The sequence below is a fragment of the Acanthochromis polyacanthus genome, chromosome 16 (genome assembly GCF_021347895.1).
Source record: "Acanthochromis polyacanthus isolate Apoly-LR-REF ecotype Palm Island chromosome 16, KAUST_Apoly_ChrSc, whole genome shotgun sequence".
Lineage (NCBI taxonomy): Eukaryota > Metazoa > Chordata > Actinopteri > Pomacentridae > Acanthochromis > Acanthochromis polyacanthus.
The window spans coordinates 36,765,797-36,771,239 of record NC_067128.1 but is presented as its reverse complement, the minus strand read 5'-3'; the positions used below and the strand labels follow the sequence as shown (position 1 = coordinate 36,771,239).

The 5,443-nt window shown below is 40.1% G+C and overlaps 1 long non-coding RNA gene across 2 annotated transcripts; it reads left to right on the top strand.

The window, feature by feature from the left end:
* Positions 1 to 3,175: 3,175 nt before the first annotated feature.
* Positions 3,176 to 5,195, top strand: LOC127530412 (uncharacterized). Of its 2 annotated transcripts, none has more exons than XR_007937002.1 (3): positions 3,176 to 3,817; positions 3,863 to 4,112; positions 4,181 to 5,195. It is a non-coding gene; the product is annotated as an uncharacterized LOC127530412 (long non-coding RNA). The 2 variants fall into 2 exon arrangements; XR_007937003.1 differs by having other exon boundaries at positions 3,176 to 3,862; positions 4,000 to 4,112.
* Positions 5,196 to 5,443: the final 248 nt, after the last annotated feature.

Genomic DNA, 5,443 nt, shown 5'->3' with positions numbered 1-5,443 from the left:
CAGCGTTCCTGTAAACAGCGATTATTTATTCAGATTCTCCTGGAATCTTTTTAGAAGCTGAAATGAAAACTGGTTTCACAGAAACTGATTGAATCTTTCATTTAATCCCGACTCTGGAAACCGGAGTGAAACTGGAGCATCAGACGGCAGAGATCACACTGAGCGCGCTCAGTATCACAGAGCAGGAAGTGGAAGTGTTTTTTATTCATGTGTGTCTGTAAGATAAACGACTGTGGAGGAAACACGTCGACAATGTTCTGAATTAATGCAACACGAGTTCTTTATTAAAGCTGCAGCTGGGCGACGAGCCGCAGTGCAGAGAATTAAAAACACATTTGAGCTGTTTGGTGGAGGAGCTAAAGGTCAGCAGAAGAAATCAGAAAATGTTTTGTTACGGATCAAGACACCGCTGAGGACGTTCCTGTTTCCAGCCTCAGAATAACAACGATGAAGCTTCAGAAAGTCATTGTTTCAGATCTGAAGCTGGAAATGTCTCTGATTGTTCCTTTAGACCTGATGAACAGAAACACAAACAAATGAAAACAATTTTATTTTCTGTCTCAGAGAAAAAATTAAAGTCTCAGTTCTGTTGTTCTGGTCAGAAAAGTTTCAGTTCAGCCGACAGAGCACCAAAAGTTTTCAACAACATCACTGTTTGACGTCTGGAAAATCATTTTAGACAACCTGGTACATGATGGCAGACCAGGAGTTACTCCCACCAGTACAAGACCAGTTCAACCCAGTAAAAGACCAGTTCAACCCAGTACAAGACCAGTTCGACCCAGTAAAAGACCAGTTCAAACCAGTACAAGACCAGTTCAACCCAGTCTAAAACCAGCCTTCAATCAGCACCAAACTAAATAAAACCAATACAAAACCAGTTCAAACCAGTCCATGATCGACCTTATTTAGGCTGCTTTTGGTCTTTGGTTTAAACTGGTTTTAGTCTGGTTTTGGGCTGGTCTAGATTGGTTTGGAACTGCTTTTGTGCTGGTTTTGGACTGGGTTTAGGAAAGTGTTGGACTAGGTTTGGACCTAGTAGTTTTAGGCTGGTCTGGACTGGCTTTAGACTTGGTTTTAGGATGGCTTTTGTCTTTTCTTTGGACTGGTTTGGGACGTATTTTTGTACTGGGTTTATGCTGGTTTTAGGCTCTGTGCGTTCTGCTGAGTCCCTTTCTACTTTTCAACTGAAGACTCAATTGTTCAGAGAACACCTAGGCACTTAATCTGACTCCACCTTAGGGGTAGAATAAGTCAGGTGGTCCAAAACCCAGCACTTATTTAGCGCTGACAAAGTTGAAAAAAAAGGGGGGTGGGGTGGGGGGTTGGCAATTCTTCTGCAATTTGATGGCAACACCTTTGACTAATCGCACTTGAAGCACTTTTTGCACTTACTACAGGTTTTTCCTGATGTCTGAATTCTTGCTTGTGTTGTACGTCGCTTTGGACAAAAGTGTCTGCTAAATGAAACTGTAGAATTGTAGGATTGTAGGCTGATTTCAGACTGGTTTGGGACATGGTTTTGAACTGGGTTTTCAAATAATTTTGGACTAGTTTTCTGCTGGTTGATTTTGGATGATTTTAAACTGGTTTTGTTCCATTTTTAGTCTAGGTTTGTATTAGCTTTAGTCTGGTTTTGACCTGGTTTTGTAGTGGTTATAAACTGGTTTTGACCTGGTTTTGTAGTGGTTATAAACTGGTTTTGACCTGGTTTTGTAGTGGTTATAAACTGGTTTTGACCTGGTTTTGTACTGGTTATAAACTGGTTTTGACCTGGTTTTGTCCTGATCATAGACTGGTTTTGTCCTGGTTTTGTCCTGATCATAGACTGGTTTTGTCCTGGTTTTGTCCTGATCATAGACTGGTTTTGTCCTGGTTTTGTCCTGATCATAGACTGGTTTTGACCTGGTTTTGTCCTGATCATAGACTGGTTTTGTCCTGGTTTTGTCCTGATCATAGACTGGTTTTGTCCTGGTTTTGTCCTGATCATAGACTGGTTTTGTCCTGGTTTTGTCCTGATCATAGACTGGTTTTGACCTGGTTTTGTCCTGATCATAGACTGGTTTTGTCCTGGTTTTGTCCTGATCATAGACTGGTTTTGTCCTGGTTTTGTCCTGATCATAGACTGGTTTTGACCTGGTTTTGTCCTGGTTTTGTACTGGTTATAGACTGGTTTTGTACTGGTTATAGACTGGTTTTGGACTTTGACTGCAGAATCCAATAGAATATCCAAACCAAACCCAGTGTTCTTGGGATCTTTGTGGTTCAAACAGGGCTGAGCTGAAGTTCTTAAGACTCTCTGCTGTCGTGTTGAGTCTGGAGTCTTTGTGGCTCAAAGCAAAGATCAGTTCTGCGACAGCGAGTGTTAAAGTGCAGATCTCAAAGATAGCTCGACGCTTGTTAGCAGCTCTCAGCATTGGAGGGTTTGTCTCTGGAAGCTGCACTTCACTTCAACTCCAGGAGATTTAATCTTGTTCTGGCGTCTGCAGCCGGCTGTCAGGAATTATTCTTAGATATGATAATCACTGAAAGTTAATACAAGAAAAAACATCCTGAATCCTCCTGAGACGTCCGAACCGAGGAATCCTCTCAGGAGGCTCCGTCAGGAAAATAAAGACGTCATGAAGAAGGGAAATGAAAACAGACGGCGCTCTGATGGATGAAAGTGAAGCAGAGATGTAAAGACGAGCAAACAGCAGCAGGATGCAGCTCAGAACCACAACGCCGAGTTTAACAGGTAGAATAGACGCTTCACAGGAATACGACGTCTTCCACATACAATATCTGTTTATAGACAGCGAGGACATGGCAAAAAATGTCCAAAAATAACCCAGAAATTGTCTAAAATTAGACAAAAAATGTCCAAAATGATATAACAATGGCCCAAAATGACACAAATCTAAACCAAAACGACTCAACAGTTGACAAAAAATGGCCACAGGATTGTTTTTGGCTGATTTAAGGCTTTGGACTGGTTTGAAGATGGTGTATCGCTGGTGTTGGACTGGTTTAAAGCCAGAATTGGGCTGGTTTGGTGCTATTTTTGATTGGCTTTAGACTGGATTTAGGCATGTTTAGCATTGTTTCCTGGCTCGTTTAAGGATTCAGACTGGTTTTAGGATGGTGTTTAAACTGGTTTTAGGATGGTGTTTAAATTGGTTTTTGGTTGGTTTAATTCTCTGCCAGGGTGGGTCTAGTTACCTTCCATAAGGCTCGAGGTTGGATGCTCCTAAAACTGGCTGACGAATCACCATGAAGTGTAGAGTCAGAAGGCGGGCGTAACTAAGTGACGATAGAGGCGCAACGATTCTGACAGAAACAACCGGAAACAACTGGCCTAGCCGCGCTAGACAACCCACGGCAACAAATTTAATTCTCTGCCAGGGTCGACAACAAAAACGACAACAGTCGTTGAGCTCCATTAGCACCGACTCTGAATAATCTTTCTGTTAACATGTCTGTAATATACTTGAGCTTCACCCATTGACTGTATAAATAAGGCTTCACCGAACTACCGCATCCTCTGATTTCCGGTGCTCTAGGAGCCTATTCGTTGCGCTGATTGGTTGTATACCTACCCAGTTGCTGCAGAGTGATTTGAAAGACAACCTTTTAGCCCGCCTCCCTCCCTGTCGAGAGTTCCTAGACCCTTGCGTCTTCAGACCTGGGTCTAGCGCGGCTCGGCTAATTTAAACTTGTTTTAGGATGGTGTTTAAACTGGTTTTAGGTTGGTGTTTAAACTGGTTTTAGGATGGTGTTGGACTGGTTTTAGGATGGTGTTTAAACTGGTTTTAGGATGGTGTTGGACTGGTTTTAGGTTGGTGTTGGACTGGTTTTAGGATGGTGTTTAAACTGGTTTTAGGTTGGTGTTTGGACTGGTTTTAGGTTGGTGTTTAAACTGGTTTTAGGATGGTGTTTAAACTGGTTTTAGGATGATGTTGGACTGGTTTTAGGATGGTGTTTAAACTGGTTTTAGGTTGGTGTTTAAACTGGTTTTAGGATGGTGTTGGACTGGTTTTAGGTTGGTGTTTGGACTGGTTTTAGGTTGGTGTTTAAACTGGTTTTAGGATGGTGTTTAAACTGGTTTTAGGATGATGTTGGACTGGTTTTAGGTTGGTATTTGGACTGGTTTTAGGTTGGTGTTTAAACTGGTTTTAGGATGATGTTGGACTGGTTTTAGGATGGTGTTTAAACTGGTTTTAGGTTGGTGTTTAAACTGGTTTTAGGATGGTGTTGGACTGGTTTTAGGTTGGTGTTTAAACTGGTTTTAGGATGGTGTTGGACTGGTTTTAGGTTGGTGTTTGGACTGGTTTTAGGTTGGTGTTTAAACTGGTTTTAGGATGGTGTTTAAACTGGTTTTAGGATGATGTTGGACTGGTTTTAGGATGGTGTTTAAACTGGTTTTAGGTTGGTGTTTAAACTGGTTTTAGGTTGGTGTTTAAACTGGTTTTAGGTTGGTGTTTAAACTGGTTTTAGGATGGTGTTGGACTGGTTTTAGGTTGGTGTTTAAACTGGTTTTAGGATGGTGTTGGACTGGTTTTAGGTTGGTGTTTGGACTGGTTTTAGGTTGGTGTTTAAACTGGTTTTAGGATGGTGTTTAAACTGGTTTTAGGATGATGTTGGACTGGTTTTAGGATGGTGTTTAAACTGGTTTTAGGTTGGTGTTTAAACTGGTTTTAGGATGGTGTTGGACTGGTTTTAGGATGGTGTTTAAACTGGTTTTAGGATGGTGTTGGACTGGTTTTAGGATGGTGTTTAAACTGGTTTTAGGTTGGTGTTTAAACTGGTTTTAGGATGGTGTTTCACTGGTTTTAGGATGGTGTTTAAACTGGTTTTAGGATGGTGTTGGACTGGTTTTAGGTTGGTGTTTGGACTGGTATTGATCTGGTTGTGGATTATTTTTGCTATGATTTTATCTTTGCACTGGTTAAAGGCTGGTTTTAATTGTTGGACTGGTTTTAGGTCAGTGTTGGACTGGGTTTAGACCTGGTTTGAGGGTGAGTTTAAGCTGATTTTGTACACTTTGAAAATTATTTTTTTATTTAACATCTGAAATATTTCTTTTTTTTACTATCACAAACTCTGTCTTTTAAATAAAGTTTGAAAAAAACTTCATCAGATGGAATAATCTTCCATCAGATTTTTATAGATTCATATGAGAAATGTGAGTTTTCTTTTTAAACTGCTAAACAACATGGTGTTTGAATTATAAGTTAATTTTAATTTATTTAATTTTATTGTATGTTTCATCTTCTACATGCTTTTAGTTTTCTTATCGTTTGTCTTTTCCTGTTGTTTTAGTCAGTTTTAATTATTTTATAAATCTGTGTTCACTTCAGTCAACCTGTCTGTTTTGTTTTCATTTTATCTGATTGAATTAATTTTATTCTGTTGTATTTTTATTTCATCAGCTTTATGTTTTTATTGTACCTTCGCCTGAAAA